This window comes from Bubalus kerabau, chromosome 12 (assembly GCF_029407905.1).
Source record: "Bubalus kerabau isolate K-KA32 ecotype Philippines breed swamp buffalo chromosome 12, PCC_UOA_SB_1v2, whole genome shotgun sequence".
NCBI lineage: Eukaryota > Metazoa > Chordata > Mammalia > Artiodactyla > Bovidae > Bubalus > Bubalus kerabau.
In genome coordinates this window covers 28,458,095-28,483,172 of record NC_073635.1, presented here as the reverse complement: position 1 = coordinate 28,483,172, position 25,078 = coordinate 28,458,095, and the positions used below count along the sequence as shown (strand labels likewise).

The 25,078-nt window shown below is 41.3% G+C and overlaps 1 protein-coding gene across 6 annotated transcripts in view; it reads right to left on the bottom strand.

Moving 5' to 3' along the window:
* STARD13 (StAR related lipid transfer domain containing 13) overlaps window positions 1-25,078 on the bottom strand; it is a 369,156-nt gene that overhangs the window by 93,856 nt on the left and 250,222 nt on the right. The window contains exon 1 of one of the 6 annotated variants that reach the window (XM_055542382.1): window positions 1,419-1,938. The exons of the other annotated variants lie outside the window; for them this stretch is intronic. The gene's annotated coding sequence lies outside the window, so the exon portion shown is untranslated. Of the gene's footprint in view, window positions 1-1,418; window positions 1,939-25,078 lie in introns of those variants that run through there. 6 annotated transcript variants of the gene reach the window in all.

The following is a 25,078-nucleotide window of genomic DNA, read 5'->3' as shown; positions in this document are numbered from 1 at the left end:
CTGTGTCTACTGGTATTTTCTTTCTCTTACTCCTCAAATCTAATATGAAATAGGTTAAACTTCTGAAAAGACAGTAAGACAAATGTTCAACTTTCAGTTTCTGACTCCCCGCAATGAGAAAAGACATCAATGTGGCATTTATTATGAAACGGGTGGAAAGGGCCCTGTAGAAACCATATGGTTGCTCGTAATGGCACAATCTCATTCAAAGGTGCCGGGACACTAATGAGATCAGGATGTCAGGAAAAGCAGAAATAGATCAATACTTCTCCCCCACTTGTGGTCGCCCCACCATCAGTCACTGTGCTTGCCCTATGTAAATGAAATCAATCAGCAAGGATTTCTGTAAAATGCATGAAGCAGTTGTCTTCTGGACTCTCCCATAAGATAAATGATTCCAGACGTTGGACTGCAGCCATGTTCCCACACATGCTACAAAGTTCTGACATCCATATTGGGCCATAACACTGAGTGGTTTTGCGAGTTTACAGCCAGTGCTTCCACTTCTGGTTTGGACTAGACAGTTGGCTAACGCTAAGGCAAAATAAGCCCCTTTTGCCTGTGTGAATTGTAAGAGAACTGCCTTTTTCTAATACAGGGGCTCCTGTGATCCGCCTCAAAACTTCTAGCTATTGCTCATATAAGCTTATGATTCCAAAGCACTGCTGTAGACCTGTCCGGAACTACACAAATCTCAGCGTAACAAAACATATGACATGTGACATCAAATGCAGACTACTTAGATATAACATACAACAACACAAACAGCACAAGTCCAACTTTGTTCTAAAACTAACACCTTTGAAAATGTATTAAACACACACAGCAGGATTGTTTTACATGGCAGCTTATAAAGAAGATTAAGAAGCAGCCTCCTTTAAAAACTACATCAACACAATAACGTTATTAGGAAGGGCACGTAGAAGTTTAGATCACATTTATGACTATTTATGCAACTGATCCCAGGGAAGTAAAGATCCAATAGACAGCATTTTCTGTCAGCCTCTTAAATCTGAGAGATGGGTACTTTCTCACTAAATTACCTTTAAGGAAAGATTCCGGTAATTTAGCCCATAGTTCAAAAAAATAAGACAGTTCTGATATCAATATCTCTAGTCTATCTGAGATAAAAGCAATTCTCTGAGGTTAAATAGAGTAAATAAGTATCTTCCTGTAACTTTCCAATTCACTTTAAAGTGAATAATCAAAATGAGACACTGATTTCCATTTTAAATCAAGTTCTTGTTAAACAAGATTGTCTTTCTAGATATCAAGTATACTACAAAGAAAACTTTATGTATCAATAACAAAAACTCCCAGTACAGCTAGGAAGTAACTGCTGTCTTACCCACCGCCAGGACCTCTTCTATGAAATACAGGCTCACTTTGTTTAAAACGTCCTTAAGGCTGTGCTGTACCTTTGAAACAAAACCACTCTCTTCTTCATTTTCTGCCTTCTTGAAAATCGCTTCTCCGAAACTGACAGATGGTGCGTCTGTCACTGAGTGTTTCCTCTTCGTTATCTCTGCCAGCTAATATTTCCCCTGTGCTTAGCTGTTGACTGTGAGACTGTGTTCCACATCATTCTAGCCTGATCAATGGTGTGCCTGGTTTGAGGTTGGTTTTGGCCCCGCCTCCAGCTCTAAGAGGAAAAAAAACCCCGAAAACTCACAGCTGGATTTCCTATAAATCCTCTCCTTCCAATCTGGCTCTGTAGCTATGGCACATACTAGAGGGAAAAGCTGCCAGTCACAAACCAAGAGGGGCGATCCTTGCCTGAGGTCCCCTCGTGCCAGTGCCTAGTGTGTAGGTTATATAACAAACCCCATGGTTAGCTGACCTGAAACTTCACAGGGCAGGAGGAAGCATTTTCACCAGGCTTAGGTTTTTCCATGCCTAGTGAGTCTCAAAAGAAGATGCCTGTGACTGAAACACACACACACACACACACACACACACACACACACACACACGTATGCACATGACCGAATATTTTTTAACGTGTTAAAATTATGAAAACTGATTCCAAGGAGAAAATGGAAAAAAATCCAAATAAAAGAGTATCAGATTGGTGTGCTTGCACTTTTCTATCCTAAAACAGAGGTCATCATTCACATTTAGATGACACTGTAGCCCCTGAGAGACAGGATCTGCTGGTACTCATACTACCAATGAATTCGGTGAGTCAAGAGAAGGCATGGGCTGCATTTCAGGTTCGAGAGAGAGAGAAACTGCTCTCCCAAGTATAGCTGACCATATAACACCAGTCTGCTCTGTAATCACTAGGGCATAGGGCGCACTTTCAGGTTTACATACTCTGCACAGTCCACAGTAGTCAAACCTGATCAGATAGAAAGGCTAAATGTCTATTGCAAATGGCCTCATGAGTGCTGTTAAAATAAGGCTAAGGATTTGAAGACTGCACCAGGACCCAGAGTCAGAAGACCTGGATTCAAGTCACAGTGGCTTGGACAGTGGCCCCAAACAAAAAAGGCACAGGGTAAAGATCCAGAGACCAGACAGGTGATTTCAAAATTAAAATAAGATGATAAAATATGCTGTTGTTACTATTTCAACTTTTGTATTGTTCTTTTCAACAACAGAGAGAATATTAAATACTATTAATATTGAATCTGGCAAAGGATGGTACCAAACAAAACACCACTGCCTGTGGTAAGGAAAGGTAAAGATAAAAAGATTCTGGGAATAACATTCAGGATACCAAGTGCAGGCTGAGGATAACAATAATTCAGATTTTGAATATCTGAACTCTATAGTGAGGGCAGACGTGGTAAGCATAGGTCAGAATGGGGTTGAGTATTAAGTCTGAAACCTTAGTTGTCCTTCTGCATTTTCACAAAAGAATCTGGGAACCATCACGTCTCATCAGTCTTTGAGTCCCTTAAGAGCAGGGATATACACAATTGGTGTTCACTGAGTATGTGAATGAGTGAGAAACTGAATTAGATAAGAGCCACTCACTGTAAACGAGGAATTGCAGATGATAGTGAGAAACCCAGCTTGCAGTTGGAAAATCAGTTTCTTCAAGGCTGAGACTCCATGTGTGTCCTTCCAGTACTGTCAAATATGAGGTTGGGATTTGTGGGGAAAGCAGCTTTCTGGGTCACTCAAAAGAGAGGATCTTTGCTTGTGGACCACTGATCCGATCCAGCCTTTTACACTCACCCCTAACCATCTCCCCTTCCTCATTTCTTCCCATAAGAATGCCATCTGCTGACATGAGTGTGAGTCAAGAACCAGGATGTTTACAAACATCCCTTTAATGAAAGTACGTGGATTGTTAGAGTAAATTCTTCCTAATAGGGGATGGAAGTCCTTGTTGGCTGTGGCTGGCAAGAAGTAAGCTTTCCAAATCCAGAGGAACTCTGCTCTGTGTGGGCTGTGTCAGGCGCAGCTGTGGACCCACCAGGGGCAAGGAAAGGCAGATGCGTTGGGTTCCTACTCCTACTCGGCCTGCCTCCCACTGCCAGTGTGTTTTTGAGTTCTTGACCGAATGCACTGGAAAGTTAACCTACTTTGATAATGGCTTCAGGTGTTTGATCTCTTTCCCACAAGCTGAAAGATTAGATTAATTTGGGGTAAGAGAATTTACTGAGTGTGAAGGTTTAACCTAATGAATCCTTTTGCACATCTATGATATGCAAGGCATTCTAGGAGGCTTTCAGCAGATACATGCTTGCAGCAGCAGGTTTACCAGGGGCAACAGGAAAGATTACAATCCAAAAGAGGATATGAGAACAGCAGGGGAGGGAGAGTGCAGCTGGGGCGCAAGGGGGAGAGAGCACATCGTTTTGGGAGTGGGGGGTGGGAGAAGCATAAAACACGACTGGGGTGGTAGCATTCAAGTTTGGGGAGGATCTGCGTGGGCAGAGATGAAGGAGGACATGTGAAAGACGAGGGCTCTCCTGCAGGAAAGAATGAGCCCAAAGGCACAGAGGCAGGGACAGAGCAAGCTCCGGAAATGGTGAACCATCTGCTTCTGCTGAAGCACAGAAAACATATGGGAGAATCACGGGGGTATGAGACTCCCAAGGCAAGGAGGAACCATGCTGTGGTGTGGTCTTGAGCATCGGGAGGGGGCGTGGCGAGTTTATACTAAGTTCAACCAGCAGTCCTGAGCCTTTGGAGATCTTTGAGCATTGTGTAACATAATCTGAGCAGTGAAATCAAGAAACGCTATTTAGGACACCTGGAGTAACAGGCAAATTTGGCCTTGGAATACGGAATGAAGCAGGGCAAAGACTAATAGAGTTTTGCCAAGAAAATGCACTGGTCATAACAAACACCCTCTTCCAACAACACAAGAGAAGACTCTATACATGGACATCACCAGATGGTCAACACCGAAATCAGACTGATTATATTCTTTGCAGCCAAAGATGGAGAAGTTCTATACAGTCAGCAAAAACAAGACCAGGAGCTGACTGTGGCTCAGACCATGAACTCCTTATTGCCAAATTCAGACTTAAATTGAAGAAAGTAGGGAAAACCACTAGACCATTCAGGTATGACCCAAATCAAATCCCTTATGATTATACAGTGGAAGTGAAAAATAGATTTAAGGGCCTAGATCTGATAGATAGAGTGCCTGATGAGCTATGGAATGAGGTTTGTGACATAGTACAGGAGACAGTGATCAAGACCATCCCCATGGAAAAGAAATGCAAAAAAGCAAAATGGCTGTCTGGGGAGGCCTTACAAATAGCTGTGAAAAGAAGAGAAGCGAAAAGCAAAGGAGAAAAGGAAAGATAAAAGCATCTGAATGCAGAGTTTCAAAGAATAGCAAGAAGAGATAAGAAAGCCTTCTTCAGCGATCAATGCAAAGAAATAGAGGAAAACAACAGAATGGGAAAGACTAGAGATCTCTTCAAGAAAATTAGAGATACCAAACGAACATTTCATGCAAAGATGGGCTCGATAAAGGACAGAAATGGTATGGACCTAACAGAAGCAGAAGATATTAAGAAGAGATGGCAAGGATACACAGAAGAACTGTACAAAAAAGATCTTCACGACCCAGATAATCAGGATGGTGTGATCACTGACCTAGAGCCAGACATCCTGGAATGTGAAGTCAAGTGGGCCTTAGAAAGCATCACTACGAACAAAGCTAGTGGAGGTGATGGAATTCCAGTGGAGCTATTTCGAATCCTAAAAGATGATGCTGTGAAAGTGCTGCACTCAATATGCCAGCAAAGTTGGAAAACTCAGCAGTGGCCACAGGACTGGAAAAGGTCAGTTTTCATTCCAATCCCAAAGAAAGGCAATACCAAAGAATGCTCAAACTACTGCACAATTGCATTCATCTCACACGCTAGTAAAGTAATGCTTAAAATTCTCCAAGCCAGGCTTCAGCAATATGTGAACCGTGAACTTCCTGATGTTCAAGCTGGTTTTAGAAAAGGCAGAGGAACCAGAGATCAAATTGCCAACATCCACTGGATCATGGAAAAAGCAAGAGAGTTCCAGAAAAACATCTATTTCTGCTTTATTGACTATGCCAAAGCCTTTGACTGTGTGGATCACAATAAACTGTGGAAAATTCTGAAAGAGATGGGAATACCAGACCACCTGGCCTGCCTCTTGAGAAACCTATATGCAGGTCAGGAAGCAACAGTTAGAACTGGACATGGAACAACAGACTGGTTCCAAATAGGAAAAGGAGTACGTCAAGGCTGTATATTGTCACCCTGCTTATTTAACTTATATGCAGAGTACATCATGAGAAATGCTGGACTGGAAGAAACACAAGCTGGAATCAAGATTGCTGGGAGAAATATCAATAACCTCAGATATGCAGATGACACCACCTTTATGGCAGAAAGTGAAGAGGAACTAAAAAGCCTCTTGATGAAGGTGAAAGTGGAGAGTGAAAAAGTTGGCTTAAAGCTCAACATTCAGAAAACGAAGATCATGGCATCCGGTCCCATCACTTCATAGGAAATAGATGAGGAAACAGTGGAAACAGTGTCAGACTTTATTTTTCTGGGTTCCAAAATCACCGCAGATGGTGACTGCAGCCATGAAATTAAAAGACGCTTACTCCTTGAAAGAAAAGTTATGACCAACCTAGATAGCATATTCAAAAGCAGAGACATTACTTTGTCAACAAAGGTCCATCTAGTCAAGGCTATGGTTTTTCCTGTGGTCATGTATGGATGTGAGAGTTGGACTGTGAAGAAGGCTGAGCGCCGAAGAATTGATGCTTTTGAACTGTGGTGCTGGAGAAGACTCTTTAGAGTCCCTTGGACTACAAGGAGAGCCAACCAGTCCATTCTGAAGGAGATCAGCTCTGGGATTTCTTTGGAAGGACTGATGCTAAAGCTGAAACTCCAGTACTTTGGCCACCTCATGCGAAGAGTTGACTCATTGAAAAAGACTCTGATGCTGGGAGGGATTAGGGGCAGGAGGAGAAGGGGACGACAGAGGATGAGATGGCTGGATGGCATCACCGACTCAATGGGCGTGAGTCTCAGTAATCTCCAGGAGTTGGTGATGGACAGGGAGGCCTGGCGTGCTGCGATTCATGGGGTCGCAAAGAGTCGGACACGACTGAGCGACTGATCTGATCTGATAAAGGAGAGAGTGAGGCTTCTCCAGTGGCTCAGCAGTAAAGAATCTGCCTTCAATGCCGAGATGCAGGTTCAGTCCCTGGGTTGGGAAGATCCCCTGGAGGAGGGCATGGCAACCCAATCCAGTATTCTTGCCCAGAGAATCTCATGGACAGAGGAGCCTGGTGGGCTACAGTCCATAGAGTCACAAAGAGTTGGACACGACTGAAGCGACTGAGCATGCACACACGCATACAGGAGAGAGTAGGCAGACTGAAACACTTAGGGGGCTATTGTAATAATTTAAGCGACAGGTCATAAAGACTCAAATTTGAAGGATGAGGGTAAAAAAGGAACGGTTCTATAGGCAGTTGCATAGCTAAGAGAGTCAAAGGAGATAAGTCAAAGAAAATACTACCTTGAGGGACTTCCCTGGAAGTCCAGTGGTTAAGACTCCACGTTCTCAGTGTAGGGGGCATGGGTTCAATCCCTAGCTGGAGAAATGAGGTCCCTGAATGTTGAACAGTGAGATAAAAAAAAAAAATACTACCTTGAGAAATTTTTTTTCTGGAGATATTTGCAGGCATGTGTAAACAAACAAACAAACAAAAAACACAACTTTTAATTTCAGTAATATTTGTAATCACCAAAGATTGCAAACTACCTAAACGCCCACCATCAGGGACCTTACAAATAAATTAAGGTACCTTCATACAATGAAATTCTATATGCAGACATCTAAAATATACATGAGGCACCACCTGCAAGGCAGGAGGCCCCGGTTCGATTCCTGGGTTGGGAAGATCCCCTAGAGAAGGAATAGGCTACCCACTCCAGTATTCTTGGGCTTCCCTGGTGGCTCAGATGGTAAAGAATCTGCCTGCAATTTGGGAGACCTGGGTTTGATCCCTGGATTGGGAAGATCCCCTGGAGGAGGGCATGGCAACCCATTCCAGTATACTAACTTTGACAATCCCCATGGACGGAAGAGGAGCCTGATGGGCTACAGTCCATGGGGTAGCAAAAAGTTGGATGTGACTGAGCATGTACACGCACCAGGAAGCTGAGGCAGAGTCCGGGTATAGGCACCAGACTGCCAGTGGTTAAGGATTATGTGTAGAAGAGAAGTTATAGGCAGGGAGTAAATTTATGTCAAAGAAAGAAAAATACTGAGGAGTGGAATGAGCACTAGGTGGGACTCAGGATTTGAATTTTGCTTTCAGATTGGCACCTGTCTTCCCCAGAACCAGGTCAGCCTAGGCACTGTATGACCTAGCCACATGTATGTGTGAGTTCTGCCCACAACCATCAACTGGAAGATGCCAGAAACCTGTCTAATCCAACTCTGCCTATGTTCATGGTCAAAAGACCAATAGCCATGTGTCCCAGGTAAATTAGTACTTAAAAAGGAACACTGTCCATGTTTGGGACAAAAATGCTTTTAAGGATCAAACCAGGTGGCATCGTAAAGGGCATGACATCTGAAGCTTCCCATTTTTATCAAAATTCTAGGCATAGGAAGTCATCTACGTATCACAAGTAATTTCCATGCCCAAGTGTAAGTACAATGCAAGTTCATGTAGGAAGAACAGCAATAATAATTAGGCCTGATCTGCTGGCCCTCAGTTTTGTAATTCTTAAGCTGGGGACTAATACTTCAATCATCAATTCCTTTCTTTTCAACAATAGGACATCTTTAGTGATCACATAGGAAAAATAAAGTCTAGCCTCACAGGAGGGGTGTGGAACTTCAACAGCAAACCCTGGGGGTCTATGGCTGCTGTGTGTTGTTAGAAAGGCATTGATCCAAAAGGTAATGGATATGACTCCTTGGGGATGTTGTTTTCTTCGGTGTACAGAGCCAGGACAGACAATTAAACATTTCTCATCAGCTCTGTAGAGAGGAAAACACACCGAGGAAATGGGGACATGACAGAGGAACACAGCACATCAATTGAAGAGCCTTTCCAACTTAATGTGTAGACAATTTGCCTTGTGTGCAGAATTTGTGCAAAGCAAATTGTAGGATTTCGCAGCTGGTGAGGGCAGTATGGCTTCGTGAATTAGAGTATGTTCTGTCTTTCATGCAGCGAAACAAATTACTTTATGTCCCAAATGCTTGGGTTTTAATCTTGCCAGGTAGAAGCAGCATGAGGAAGGACAAGTGACTTGAGATTTCTCCTTGTTCAATGGATAACAGTAACGCAACTCTTAGGGGTGCTGTGAAGATCAAGTGGGTTAATACATGTAAAATGCTGGTATAAGAGCATGGAGCATGGTATAAGCTTTCAATAGGTGTTATCTATCATTCCAGAGGGAGAAAGTAAAATTATACGTGATTACGACTACACTTAAAAGGCTGATTCTGACTAATTGCAATTCAAGTAACAGAACCCTCTGTAAGAAGAGCTAATTGCAGTACTCATCCGTAATGTACTTTAAAACACTTGAGCATATAGGGTTGGTGCTATTAATACATGTGTGTTGTTTAGGTTAAGTTAAAACCCAGGTGCTGTCAGCATCAGACAAAGCATTCAGAGTCTGAGACAATCTAGCTGGCCTTCTGACAAGGGAGCCTGAACTTCAGAATTGGCTGTTACAACTCCTCCTTTGTAACCATCTCCACATCAACAATCCCCAAGTAGCATTCTGAGAGTCAAAAATGGGTTTCAATTGGTGAAAATTGTTACACTGACTAGCATGCTTGGTGGGATTAAAGTGTCCAAGAAATATATGTTGATATTTCAGTGTAAAAACCCAGTAAGACCTTGATCTGAACCTCTGTTAATAATGCCCCAGTCTAAAGCCCTAAATAGGCCTAGACCTGTAATCAGTATGATTTGGTTGTAAGGTTTTGGAAAGAGTAGTAGTTGATCCTTTTTTAATTCAAAACTTGCTTCTTTGACCACCCTTGTTTACCAAAAAGGACCTAAGAATTGTGCATGATCAATCTGATAATCTTAGTTCACGTCCAGAACCATCACTTCTAGAAGATTCTGCTTGCCTGATGCAGGCTATAAGGGTGAGACAACCTGTTTTTGGAATCTGGGTGTTTGCCTCAAGCTTCTTTTGACTCTTTTATGTAAGGCTGTGGTTGAAGCATCTAAAAGGAAAGTGAAGAAGAGCTGGAACTTCTTGAAACTTGTACACAGGTTACATAAATCGATTTATGTTGGGAGGGGTGTGTTTGCTTGTTAATAAAAGTCAATATATCTGACAGAATTTGGTCCTACATTGGATTATCAATATGACTCAGTTGTGACTTTGGGGGAGAGTAGTTGAGACCTTCTTTTGCCTCAAAAGTTCTTCTTTGACTACTATTATCTGGCAAAAAAAATCTAAGAGTTGTGCAGGACCAATCTGATAATTTTTGTTTACTAATAAAGATGGTACAGAGCTCGGAACCCATAAGGCATTTAAGAATACCAGCAAAAGTTCAAAGTTTGCTTGACTCAAGAGCCTAGGACAAAGATGCTTCTTTTGATCATATTTGCTTTAGATATTGAATTCTAAGTAATCCACCAATTTCTTAGCAAAAAGAAACTAGGAAAAAACACGTCAGAAATGTACTACTCATTATTTGCTTTATGCTATGAATATAATTATAAGTATGAAGTCTTATAGTATAGGTTCTCATCCTGTTAGTATATAGGTTCATTCACCATTAATAAATTTTTATTATCTTCACAAAGTAAAATCAAAGACTATAATACATTCTGCCGCTGCTGCTAAGTTGCTTCAGTCGTGACTGACTCTGTGCAATCCCATAGATGGCAGCCCAACAGGCTCCCCCGTCCCTGGGATTCTCCGGGCAAGAACACTGGAGTGGATTGCCATTTCCTTCTCCAATGCATGAAAGTGAAAAGTGAAAGTGAAGTCGCTCAGTCATGTCTGACTCTTCACGATCCCATGGACTGCAGCCCACCAGGCTCCCCTGTCCCTGGGATTTTCCAGGAGTGGGGTGCCATCACCTTCTCCAATAATACATTGGTGCCATCACCTTCTCCAATAATACATTCTAATAACTGATAAATATAACCTATAGATATTTTCTTTAAAATATTTTAATTACATCAAATAATGCTCATTGTAAAGTTTTAAACAATAGTCCCCTTTTTATCCACAACTCCTAATTCTACTTCCCTTCCTAGAGCTAATCACTATGAACAGCTTAGTGTCTATTTTCTGAACTTTATATATATATATGTAATATATACATATAACTTTTTATGTATATATAATATATACATGGGCTTCCCAGGTGGTGCAATGGTAAAAGAATCCACCTGCCAATGCAGGAGATGCAAGAGATGAGGGTTTGATCACTGGGTTGGGAAGACCCCCTGGAGGAGGAAAATGGCAACCCACTCCAATATTCTTGCCTGGGAAATCCCAGGGACAGAGGAGCCTGGAGGGCTACAGACCATGGGGTCGCAAACAGATGGCCATGACTGACTACACATACACACAATATGTATACACACATATTTTATATGTGTAAAACACACACACATTGCTACATATATGTACATACATCCATGTTGTACACCCATTAGATAATTATTTTTACATAAATAGAATCATATTATATGTATTATCCAAAGACTTATTTTGTTCACTTAGCAGTCTTAAAGATGTTCAAATGAACAAATGTAAAAGCTACTAGCTTAACCCAGTGGAATCCCAGTGACTATTTAGTCAAAATCTGGTACCAGGAAAGCAAGAACAAAGAAGTCACGTTGCTCTAGAATGGAGTCAGAAACACACCTGTACTTTTCTAGACAGGTCATTTGTCAGATCTGTCCATTCTGTTCGTTTCCAATAACTTTAAACCCTGGACAGTATGGAAGAACAGATGGATGAATGATTGACAACACAAAACTCACATAAATAAAAAATTAATTGAGTGGACTAATGGATAAAGAAATTGTGGTATGTGTATACAATGGACTATTACTCAGCCATAAAAAAGAACATATGAGTCAGTCCTAATGAGGTAGATGAACCTAAAGCCTGTTATACAGAATGAAGTAAGTCAGAAAGAGAAAAACAAATACCATATATTAACACATATATATGGAATCTAGAAAGATGGTACTGATGAGCCTATTTGCAGGGCAGCAGTAGAGATGCGGACAGAGAGAACAAACTTGTGGCCTCAGTGGGGGAGGATGGGATGACTTGAGAGAGTAGCATGGAAACATATCAATTACCATATGTAAAATGGATAGCCAGTGGAAATTTGTTCTATGACTCAGGGAATTCAAACCAGGGCTCTGTGAGAACCTAGAGGTATGGGATGGAGTGGGACAGAGGTTTAAGAGGGAGGGGACATGCATATGCCTATGGCTGATTCATGTTGATATATGGCAGAAACCAGCACAATATTGTAAAGTAATTATCCTCCAATTTAAAAAAAATACAATAATTAAAAAAATTAATTGAGTGGAATTTGGTTCCTGTACTTGCTGTAGGTGACAGACTATCCCTCTAGCATGCCCACAGGTATCTGGAGTCTGTCTGCTTTTTTTATACCCCATTTTAAGCAGAAAATAAATACCACCTTCTATGGTTGAGTTTCTTTTACTTACGGCACTGAAAATGTTGCGCTTTCAGATTCGGATACTGAGTTGCTTGGGCGCGTGTGCCTTGGGAGCACAGGCAAGCAGCGACGTGTGCTAGTTTGCAGGGGTCCTGCAGTCAGGCACAGGCGGGAGCAGGTGTGCACAAAGAGGGCTCTGTGACTACCCGCAGCCTCTGGGGTCATGGAACCCATTTTCAAGTTGCAACTTGTGGTTTTCACGTTCTCAGGATACTGTGTGTGCCTCCAACACAATTTCAGTAGCAAACATTCCAGGTAATGTTGAAAACCAAACAAGCTCAAGTTTATATTATGCCCTAAAAACAAACTCTCCCCAAATCCCTTTTCTAGCATTTAACATCCCTAAAGCTCTGTTTGGAGAAAGAAATGGCAACCCACTTCAGTATTCTTGCCTGGAGAATCCCATGGACAGAGGAGCCTGGAGGGCTACAGTCCATGGGTCCCCAAGTGTTGGATGTTACTGAGCGACTAACACACAAACAGGTTTAAAAAAACACAAAACTATCATATAATTTCTACTACATTTAATCCCTCTTCTTTTTCTGGTGAAAAGTTACTTTTCATTACAAAATTACAAATTTTCTCTTTGTTTTTAGTACATATTGTTTAACATGGAAAGTTCTGCGAAGCCTGTTATGTTTTCAGGTAGAGGCAGCCTACTATAATATATTCACAGTTTGAAGTAAATCAAGGTAACTGGCTTGAGCACTTGGATTACTGATTGGTTTTTTTCTTAACTTTCTTTATCTGAAAAGATTACATAAGAAAAGTCTGAGGCACATAGGCAGCAGGAGGGCTCTGAATACTGAAGGAGCAATGACAGCTGTACATGGAATTCAAATGGTAAGAACTTAATTCCACATCAGGTACAGTTTAAAAATGTCAGCACTGCCTTATCTATGTGATGCTCCACTGTACGTGTAGGATTTCTACTTCAATCCTTGTAAAATTCCAAGTGATAAACTTCTGGTTTATATTACACAGAGGAAAAAAAAGAGTAATAGAGGCAAAGCTTGTCATAAAAAGTTAGCTGTACATTGAGAAGTCCTACTGAAAATGGAGAAAATAAAATCATGCAAGAATAATTGGGTTCACAACTGTGGGCTCAGAAGAATATAAGCCATGAGGAAAAAAAAAACCAGAATATTCATCTTGGCAGCATCTCTCCGACAAATCTGAGGCTCTGGAGAGCTGGCTTGCGGTTTCTGTTGCCAAGGAATGGAACCTACTTTGGCACTCGTGTGGTAGGAAGGTATGTGGAGTACTGGCATCCAGCAGCTGAGACCAGAGAAAGTCAACAGGTGGGCAGAAAATATAAACTACCTGCTGGGGCGACGCCAACTTCACAAATAGTACACGGGACGATTCCGCAAGAATGGACTTGCCTCTTGGAAACTGGCACCAGCGTGCTTCAGGATTGTCTACCCTAATTCCATGCCTGTCTTTTCCTTTCACTCCTACTGTTAAGTAACCCTTCACCTTATTATACTGGTTTATGTTTTCAATGGTGTTATCTTTAATTCTAGGTGGAGAAATCCACAATTCCTGGGTGTAGCACAGAAGCCCGCTTTAATTATGATGCTAATGGCAACAACCAGGGAGCCCAGTTTGGAGGAACAAAGCCCCCCGTCACATAACGGGTCAGGCTGATCACTTTCTAAACTGGATTTCTTCCACTGCTTTGAAGGGTATGTCACCAGTCATTGCCTTGCTCAATTTGCATGCAGCTCAGAGTTCTGACTTTTATTCAGGGTTACCATCAAAAATTGGATTACGGAATTTTTAATGCATGTGCATTATAATGCAATGAAATTTCTAAAAAAAAAAAGTCTCAGATTGCTCTTTTAAAGTTAACTTTGAAATTTCAGAACAAAAGCAGACCTAAGTAGATTCTGAAACTATCATGAGCAGCATCTTTTTACAACCTTGCAAACCAAAAGCACATCCCTCAGTTTTTTGCTAATATCTGATTGCTTTCTAATAAGCGCTCTACATGATTTGATCTAAACCAACTTCAGAACCAACTTGGAAGCCTACTTATCTAAGAGGCTCAGGCGTGCTCGGATCCTAAACTGGTTCCTCATTTTGCTGTGATGCGTGGGTGGCCATGAGCATTCCTGGCAGCTATAAGGCATTTGCTAATGTATTTGGCTTTTAAAGTTGTTAATCATACTTATCAACACAGGCAAGCAGTACTGGCCACAAAAGATTAGCTACTCTACTAGAATGGTCCCAATAGTCCCAACCCAGGAACATCAGCACCAAGCGATAACTACCTCAGCCAGCTACAACCATCAATGACTTCAGAACTTATTAAAAACCTTAGCTTCTAATAAATCCCAGATTTTCTTTTCCACCACCGTAAATACACACACACACACACATAAACACATACACACACACACACACACACCCTCCCCTCGCTAAGACCATTTGCAGTGCTGTATATTGTTTGTATTTTTAAAACAGCTAGGATGCACTTTAGAATACCACACATATTTTGAGTTTTAAAGTGACCTTTACTGTTAAGGGTTTCAGGTGCTACTGAACTCATACGAAAAAATGTGTATAATAATCAGGAAAGAGACTGCTTTCCAGGGAAATTAAGCCTTGTTCAAATCCTTTGAAAGCATTAGATGCTAACTGCAGTTTTTCTCCTAGGCACACAAAACATTGTTTTATTTAGAGAACAAGAAAATAATTCACCCAACTCAGAAGTACGTGCATCAGAGAATTCATAAATAAAATTAGTATTGGGGGGGAAATAGATACTTAGAGCTGAGCCTGCTAGTCTCTGGTGAAATCTTGTTTTCACTGAAAGACTCTTCCATAAAAGACTGTGTGCTCATCAGCAGACATATTTTCGTTAAAGTGCCCAAGTCTGGGGCATGGTGTTCATTCTTCCCGGCCCATCTTTATCCCACAAGGCTAATAGTAGCATAACTTCTATAAAACAAAACCAGTAAAGGTTCATCTTCTATTTCAATTCTCAGAGAACTTTCTACACAGTGACCTTGAGGTAACCTGTGACCCATCCACTTTGTAATATTAATGCTCTATTCTGTTGACCATGGAAAAGTTGGAGTTTGGAACCATGCTGCTTGAACATGATAACAGTCCTCATATTTGATGTCAGTTTCATCACTTGGGCTTCCCTGGTGGCTCAGATAGTAAAGAATCTGCCTGCAATGTGGGAGACCTGGGTTTGATCCCTGAGTTGGGAAGATCTCCTGGAGGAGGGCATGGCAATCCACTCCAGTATTCTTGCCTGGAGAATCCCCATGGACAGAGGAGCCTGATGGGGTACAGTCCATGGGGTCACAAAGAGTTGGACATGACTGAGCAACTTATATTGTTGTTATTGTGTTCATCACTTGGAGATGTGGCTACTACATGGGTTATATATGGACTGAACAACTGTGGGAAACAGAGATATCTCACTTTCTAGGTGTCTTCAAAGGAATGCAGAATACTATTTCCCTAAAGTGTCTAAATGCAGGCCATTCCAAAGACAGAGATGGACCAGATAGCTTCTTGGGATGAAGAATATGATCAGTAATATTTGACTAGATGCTATCCAGGTGGCCCAGTGGTAAAGAATCCACTTGTGAATGCAGGGGATGTCAGAGATGTGGGTTTGATCCCCAGGTCAAGAAAATCCCCTGGAGAAGGAAACAGCAACCTGCTCCAGTATTCTTGCTTGAGAAATCCCATGGACAGAGGAGCCTGGAAGGCTACAGTTCACAGGGTTGCAAAGAGTTGAAATGATAGCTGCTTAGCAGCCATCCATCACAGCCCACAAGACAAGAGATTTGAAAGATGCCCCCCAACTCCCTGCCCAGCTCATTGTTTTTGGTGACATGTGCAAACAGTAGTGACAAAGCATCTGCAGAGGTGAGGACCAACTGGAGACCTTCCCACTCTTAGAAATTGAGTCTTCTATCTCTATCATTTCAGTTAAGTTCAGTCGCTCAGTTGTGTCCAACTCTTTGTGACCCCATGGACTGCAGCACGCCAGGTCTTCCTGTCCATCACCAACTCCCAGAGCATGCTCAAACTCAAGTCCATTGAGCTGGTGATGCCACTATCTATCTCTATCTATCTATTACTCTATCTGTCACTATCTATCTCTATGGTGCCTTCAAAAACTCTCCCCATCCAGCCTGCTCCTGCCAAACGTGTCACTTGTCAGGCTGGGCAATGGGAAGAGCAAGAATCACTTGTTTTCTGGACAAGAAGTCATGTGGCTGCTCAGAGGATACAGGGACTTTTGCAAGGGATGTAGGGCCTATAGAGCCATCAAAGTGACCTCAGGGTTTCTCCACTCACTGTTGTGCTGGGTGATGGTGCCTCATCAGGCAGCTCTTTCAAAACAGGAAGATTCAAGGGAAAATCTGAGAGAGAGAGAGAGAGAGAGAGAGAGAGAGAAAGCAAGCAAGAGAGGGCAGTGCAGCCCCAGCTGGGAAGAATGCTGCTGAGTCCTAAATAAGAAACACTTTGTTAAAAATATTTTCACAAACTTATAAGCTTTTGCACAGCAAAAAAACAAAACAAAACAAAAACAACAAAAAAACTATAAACCAAAACAAAATGACAACCTACGGACTGGGAGAAAATATTTGCAAAAGATGTGACCAACCAGAGCTTAACTTTCAAAATATACAAACAATTCACATAACTCAATTAAAAAAAAAAACAAAAAAACAAATAACCCAATCAAAAATGGCCAGAAGACCTAAATAGACATTTCTCAAAAGAAGACATACAGATAGCCAACAGGCACATGAAAAGATGCTTAACATCGCTAATTAGAGAAATGCAAATAAAAACTATAATTAGGTTTCACCTCACACCAGTCAGAATGAACATCATCAAAAAGTCTACAAATATTAAGTGTTGGAAGAGCTTCCCTGGTGGTCCACTGGTTAAGAATCCACCTTGCAATGCAGGGGACGTGGGTTTAATCCCTGCTTGGGGAACTAAGATCCCACATGCTGCAGAGCAACTAAGCCTGGTGTGCCACAAATAGTCTCCGTGCTCTGGAGTCCACTCGCTGCAACTACTGGGCCCCGAAGTCACAATTAGAGAGTCAGCGTGCTGCAATGAAAGATCCTACATGACACAACAAAAATTCAACGTGTCAAATAAGCAAATATTGTTTTGAAAATGCTGGAGGCCATGTGGAGAAGAGGGATCCCTCTATCCTGTAGATAGGAATGCAAATTAGTGCAGTCACTATGGAAAACAGTAAGGAGGCACCTCAGAAAACTAAAAACAGAGCTACCGTACAATCCAGCAATCCCACTCCTGGGTATATATTTGGAGAAAACTCTAATTCAAAAAGAAGATACATGCACCCTAATGTTCATAGCAGCACCATTTACATTAGCCAAGACATGGAAGCAATCTAAGTGTCCACCAACAGATGAATGGATAAAGAAGATGTGGGGTGTGTGTGTGTGTGTGTGTGTGTATAGATATATAAATAAAGTGATGGAATATTACTCAGCCATTAAAAAGAATGAAATATTGCCATTTGCAGCAACATGAATGGACCTAGAAGTAACCAAATAAGTCAAAGACAAATATTATATGATTTCACTTATATTTGGAATCTAAAAAATAATATAAATGTATTCATTTACAAAACAGAAACGACTCATAGACACAGAAAACAATCTTATGGTTACCAAAGGGGAAGAGGAGGAGGAGAGATAAATTAGGAGTTTGGGATTAATTGGTACACATTACTACATATAAAACAGACAAACAACAAGGATTTACTATACAGAACAAGCAACTATATTCCATATCTTGTAATAATCTATAATGGAAAAGTAACTGAAAAACTATATATATGTCTATGTGTATAACTGAAACACTTTGCTATATACCTGAAACTAACACAATATTGTAAATCAACTATCCCTAATAAAAAAAATTTCAAAATTTAACATTAATTTTTTTAAATGCAGGTTTAATGAAAAATTACCAGCCCAGAAATTATGCTGGTAATTGCCCAGAAAAGATAAGGTACTTTCTTTTCCATCAGGAAGCTCTCAGAGTAGCAAGGGAGGAACTGATTATTTCTAAAAAGAAAGACAAAGGATAGCAACATTTATTGAGTGTCCATTGCTATTTCCTTCTCCAGAGGATCTTCTCGACCCAAGGATCAAACCTGCGTCTCTTGCATCTTCTGCACTGTCAGGCAAATTCTTTACCTTTAGCCCCTACTGAGTGTCAAAGCTTGGACAGCAGTATTCACAGTAGTTAAAAGGTGGAATCAAGCCAAATACTCATCAGTCGATCAGTGGATAAACACAGTGTGGTATATTCGTACAGTTAAGTATTGTTCGGCTTTAAGATGGAAGGATATCCTGACATGTGTTACAACAGAGCCTTGAAGACATTATGCTAAGTGAAATAAGCCAGTCACAAAATGACAAATACTGCATGATTCAGCTCATTTGAGGTACCTGCTGCAGAGAGAGAAAGTAGAATGGTGGTTGCCAGGTGCTGGGGGGAGGGAGAGATGGGGAGTTGTTATTTATTGCGTGCAGAGTTTCAGGTCTGCAAGATGAAAAGAGGTCAGGAGATGAATGATGGTTGCATAACAATGTGAATGTACTGAAACATTACTGAACTCAATGTTTATTTAAAGCAATGCTTTTTCCCATAACCGATATTTCCTTATTTTGTTGAATAAAATAATTAAAAATTTCTGAATGTTCATATATCTGCACAATTTAACATTCACTTAATACACTAAAAAGAGGTTATGATGGTAAATGTTATGTGTATTTTACTAAGTTAAAAAATTATTAATAATCCCAAGATGGCAACAGCATAACATTAAACCAAGGCTGGGCCCTTCTAACATGGGGCTCTGTCATAAGCTGCAGGGCGGCGTGCCCATGAAGCTGGCCCCCAAGTCCTTGTCATGCTTTTAGAGTATTGACCACTGCTGGTCCGTATGGGGGATGTCCTCCCATTAAACTGTGAACTCCTTCAGAACAGTTTGATTCATTTTACATTCCTACATCATCACATACATATATATTTGATGCTAGAAGGTATGTATTATGTTCTTTGAAATTAATTCATATTATAAATGAAAAATTATAGACAAATTATGTTTCATTAAAAAAAATAAACTTACAAGCATTCATAATGAGGCTAATATATAACTAGCAGATACAGAACATTTCCAGAAACACTTTCTGCTGCCTCTCCCTGCAGCATATTTAATGTTCTTTTCTATTGTGCATCTGTTTCCTTTTCTTTGTAGTTCTCTGTTAGGGATGAAGAAGGAATACGATATATATGCTAGTCACATAACATGTATATGGTAAAGCCCCAATAACATGTATATGGTAAAGCCCTTATTCCTCTGCTGTTTGAAATAAGATTTCAACCATGAGATCCCTCTTTGGCACTGCCTAATGTGGCAGAGGGAAGGCACTGGTGACCTAAAGAAACACGGCTCTCAGTCTAACTACTGTAACTCTTATTTGTTCCCAGCTTGACTCTCACTGAGACTGAATTAATTTTGTGTTGATCACTGGTCCGTAAAACAGTGATAAATTAAACGATTGGTAAATACAATGACTTTAAAAGAGAGAGAAGGGTTAGGAATCCCATTTTCCATTTGGGGATTACTACAGAATTTCATTTCTGAAAAGAGATCACAGATTAATTTAGTTAAGAGCTGATAGTCAACTAAAAAAAAGAAAAACTTTGGTGGAAGTCATCCAACTTGTCCTAGATTACCCAGCATTTATTGGCAGTTTTGAGAGTCTGGGGAGAAAGTTATTAAAAGAGTTATCTGAGGACAATAGTTCAGACAATGCACTACAGGGTTACAGTTTTACCCTTGGTTCTGCAAGGACAGTGGTTTTTCATTACTTAGTTTATAGGTCTTTTCCATATACATGATGCTGCCACATACTGAATTTTGGATAAATGAAGAGTCACTGTATCATTAGCTTAGAGGTTATTAAACACTTAGCATTTTCAGTTCCTTAAGCGTAAGTATCTGATGTATTTTTGTTTTATAAGATATAGCCTTGTGCTCGTCTCTTAAATCTTTTCCTTAATTAAAATAAATCCCTTTATATCAGTATGTGTCTTCCTCTAGATTGATTTTACCAAGGTAATTTAGATTTGTGAATATTTAGGTCTATAGTTTAATTTTACTCCTTCCTTTATCTTTCTATGACTAGTGGTAACGTTTGATTACAAATTTAGAAAAACCACATAACTGAAGTAACACTTGTTCCCCATGACCTGCTCAAGTTCCAAATAATTTATTCTTAGAGATTAATTTTATTTGTGCTCTTTTATTCTTTTAAAAACAAATCATTCTTTCAACCCAACTAACCACTCCAATTCCTTCACTTTTGCCTCATAAAAGTACAGAAAGTATATTAAAAGGCTACTGCCTGGCTATTGCCAAAAAGTGGTAGGACATTTAGATAGTAGTTTTCAAATTTACTTCTATTATCCAATTAAAAGAATTTAGTAAACAAACAATTGGACAATATGTATAAGTGCAATATCCAGCCTTCACTGAATAATTGATGCTTTTATACTGTGGTGTTGGAAAGGACTCTTGAGAGTCCCTTGGACAGCAAGGAGATCAAACCAGTCAATCTTACAGGAAATCAGTCCTGAATATTCATTGGAAGGACTGATGCTGAAGCTGAAGCTCCAATTCTTTGGCCACCTGATGTGAAGAACTGACTCAATGGAAAAGATCCTGATGCTGGGAAAGACTGAAGGCAGGAAGAGAAGGGGACAATAGACGATGAGATGGCTGGATGGCATCACCAACTTGACAGACATGAGTCTGAGCAAGCTCCAGGAGTTGGTGATGGGCAGGGAAGCCTGGTGTGCTGCAGTCCATGGGATCACGAGTCGGAAACGACTGAATGACTTAATTGACAGACTGAATACTCAGCCTAGTCCAGGTAATGTTTAGATAAAGTCTATTACTCTGGTCCATACTATAAAAAATACTACCTTTCATATCTTGAAATAGTAATGTTTAACCTTTTTTAGGTTTCAGGAAAGTTCCACTAAAGGTATGGCATAGGTATATAATTTTTTCTCATAATTTCTGAAGTTTTTAGATAAGAGGTCTCTAGATTAAGAACCCCAGCTCCAAAGAATAAACAGAAACAAACTAATTTGGCTCTTTCAACAAAGCAAACACCATTCCACTTTAATAGCTTTACGGGGGCTTCCCAGGTGGGGCTAGTGGTAAAGAATTCACTTGTCGATGTAGAGGATGCAAGGGTGGCCGGTTTGATTCCCGCAGGAGACACCAGGGACACAGGTTTGATTCCTGGGTTGGGAAGAATCTTGCCTGGAGAATCCCATGGACAGAGGAGCCTGGTAGGCTACAGTGCCTAGGGTTGCAAAGAGTCAGACACGACTGAAGCGACTTAGCATGCACACATAAAATACCTCAGCGACACCTCAGTGATCAGCTGCTTGTAGTCAGTCTCATCCACTACCTGTAAACTTCGCTCAAGCCTCCGATGTGAAATCTCAAGTTGTCCCTCAGCAGATAGATACCCAGAGAGTCATCCTCTTGAAAGTTTCATCCCCAGTCCTTTCTGTCATAGTTCAAGGTCTGATGGACCTTGCAGTGATGGACTCAAAAGGATCTCATTGTCCTCATACACAGCTCAAATATGATCCCCAGTGGTTCGGCTCTACACAGATTAAAACACAGGGCTAATTTGTTCCAGAACTACATTCCATGTCAATACCTTGAAAATATTTTGCAAGTTTAACCCCAGGGGCAGTATGAATGCCCTCTTCCAAACAAATAAAGCTAGTCTAATTCTCAGGGAGAAGAGACAGTCGTGACTACATATCTGGAGCTAAGGATTCCATTCCCCAAAACCACTCTCTCACCAGCAGAACTGCTTGGCATTGGGCAAAGCGATTCATTTCAAGTTCAGGATAAGGTTCACACTTCTAATACCCTGAATAAAGTACTCCAGGACCTTAAATACACTTTAAGGGAATTCCCTTGTGGCCTAGAGGTTAAGAAACTGTCTTGAAATCCAGGGGACGTGGGTTTGATCCCTGGTAAGGGAACTAAGATCCCACAAGCCTCAGAGCAACTGAGCCCGTGCCCAGCAACCACTGGGCCTGAGTGCTCTGGAGCCTGCGGGCCACATCTAGAGAGTGAGTCCATAAGCCAAACAGAAAGACGACGCGGTGAAAATTGCACCTGCCTGCAACTAAGACCTGACGCAACCAAAGGAATAAATAAATATTTTAAAAACAATAAATTCATTTTAAGTTGGAAGTGACTGTGGAGGGGGAGCAAGAAGGGAGGTAAGATGCTGGATGCAAACAGAGGTACCAAGGACAAATGTGGCATACTTCCCCAACTACCAGTTTTATCCAGGAAAAGCACTGCAAGGAACAGCTCATGAGTTGACAATCCTTACTCAGTGCGGGAACTGTGCTAGCGACAGCAGACAGAGTGATAATGAGAAACTTTCAGAATACAACACTGTATTAACTGATGGGGAGTTCAAGTCCCAGCAGCATAAACTTACAGATCCTTTGCAAGTTAACTTAAAATAACAACGGAATGTATAGCCGAACATGTGATAGATAGCAAAACTGAAGAGTATAGAGGAGTTTTAATTCCCTTCTGTGGGGGTGGGGAGGGGAATTATAGATAAAAGATAAGATTTAACTTGGGTTTGTAAGGGTATGAAGAATTTCACCAGGTGGGGAGGTGGTGGAAGGGAGGGGGTACTTCTGGCAAGGGGAATGTAAGAGCGAGGCTCATGGAAAACCACTGAAGGCTGAGAGAAAACCGGGGCAGATTCTGGTCTTCAGAGAAGGTGGGGGGTTGCCTCTGGACAATATTACTTCCCACTTGTGTTTTTATGGAGGCATATTATTTTCAACTCTCTTGAGATGAAACACAAATTATTAAACTTAAAATGCCAGAGATTTAAAATTCTTGATAAAAAATGAATTTAGAGTACAGTTGATTTAAAATTATTATTCAAAGTTAAAATTCAGCTGCTGTTACAGAGACTAAATAGACAAAGAAACTCATTCCACTTGCTATCAGGCAGCAACTGACAACTTGATGATACCCTATGGTTAAAGTCACCCAAGAATTTGATTTCACCATTTTCCTTATCTCCTATGCCTTCAAATGGACTACTATACTATTAAATTAAAAATCTGATGAAGATCATGTTTTGGGACTGCAGGCGGATACTTCACGGTCTAAGACACCAGGGAAGCCCATAGGTCACACCAGTTTCACATATTTGAATACAAGATTTCTGCAGTTCCATGGCATGTCCACTAGAGGCCTGTGAAGAGCTTCTTTCCCCGAACACAATCATAACCAAAAAGGCTAGATTTAATACCAGAAGTATTGATCAAGTATCAGTAAGACAGATGGAACTGATAGATAATCTCAACAGTAAGCACCTTAGTGGTGGATAAAATAAACAAAATGTAACCCTCTTTCGAAAACTCCAGGATACTGAATTGTGAAACGTACAAAACTCCTAATACGGAACTGGAAAAGCAGAGTGAAAAGAGGTAGGGTTTGGAAGTCTTCGCCAACAGTTCCAGAAAGTCAGCAGGCCCTGTCCAGCTCTGACTAGGTGGCCGCAGGCACTGAGTGGTGAAATCAGCCTTTATAAAGACGGCCAGGGCCCTGTAGGGGCTTCTGAGGAAAGAGGGCTTTCAGATCTTCAAACACACACCACATACAAAAGGCATGCGACAAAACAGAGGCCAGGTTCCTGGGTGGGAAAGCGTCTGGGAAAGTAAACAAAGTAGTGATTTAAGACAGATGGGCCAGGCAGGGGCTTCCTAAACAGTGACTCCAAGGAAGCAAACAGAGGAAGACAGATGAGCGATGGTGAGAATACCGAGAGACAGAGTGAAACGGGCCGTTGGCTTCAGGGGAGAGAGGGCCACTTCAGGCAAAAAGCACGCCAAGACGGACTCGGCACTGGAGGACAGCAGCAGGACTAAGCACGCACAGCAAAGATTGCTAGGAAGGGTGAGATGCCTCGCGACAGTCCCCTCGCCATCCTGGCAAACTCAAAACACAGCTTCACGCACGTGTCAGAAAACATAAACAAAACAATCAACCACACCACACATAAGTGCGCGTGCGCGCGCACACACATGCACAACTTCTATTTACAGAAATGGCTTGTTTTTCACAAGGTTTGGTTAATTAACAATCAGGAAAGAGTTGCACAGGGTTTGAAGAAAGAACCCTTTGTTCGGAAAAACCTGTGAAAATATTCCCTCAGCAGCTTGTAACTTTCCCTACAGATCGCCCCGGCACTGAGGACAGGCCCAGGTGCCAGAGGCCCCTGTGATCCCACACAGAGCACACATTCAAAGGCAGCAGCGCTCTTTGTTGTCCCCTAGGAGTTAAGCCTTAATGGGTTTACAATTCGCCGGGCTTTTTTGGAGAGCGGCTTGGCGGTTTTGCTGCCTGCTGCCAGAAATGGAGCCAAGACAAGGCCTGGTGAATCCCACAGCTGTTGTGGCCGCTCTGTCGCAGGGAAGAGCAGTTGCCCGGGGCATTTCAGAGATGTGCAAAAACACGGGGAGACTTTATGAACCCTGGAAGGGAATCTGCAAGCACTGTGAGCAGATGGTCAGTCCACATGGTGGAGGAAGGATTTCGGAGCTGTGGTTCCTCACTGAAGACCATGGCAAATGGTGATTCACTGAGTCTTCGATAAATCCTTTGTGGGGAAAAGTGTTCAACTATAATGTAATATGGCTAGTTAGCGTCATACTGTCACAGTCCTGACTTCTAAACCTCAACAATCACCATTTAGATAGGAATAAGCTAGTCCATCTTACCTCGATTAAAAAGAAA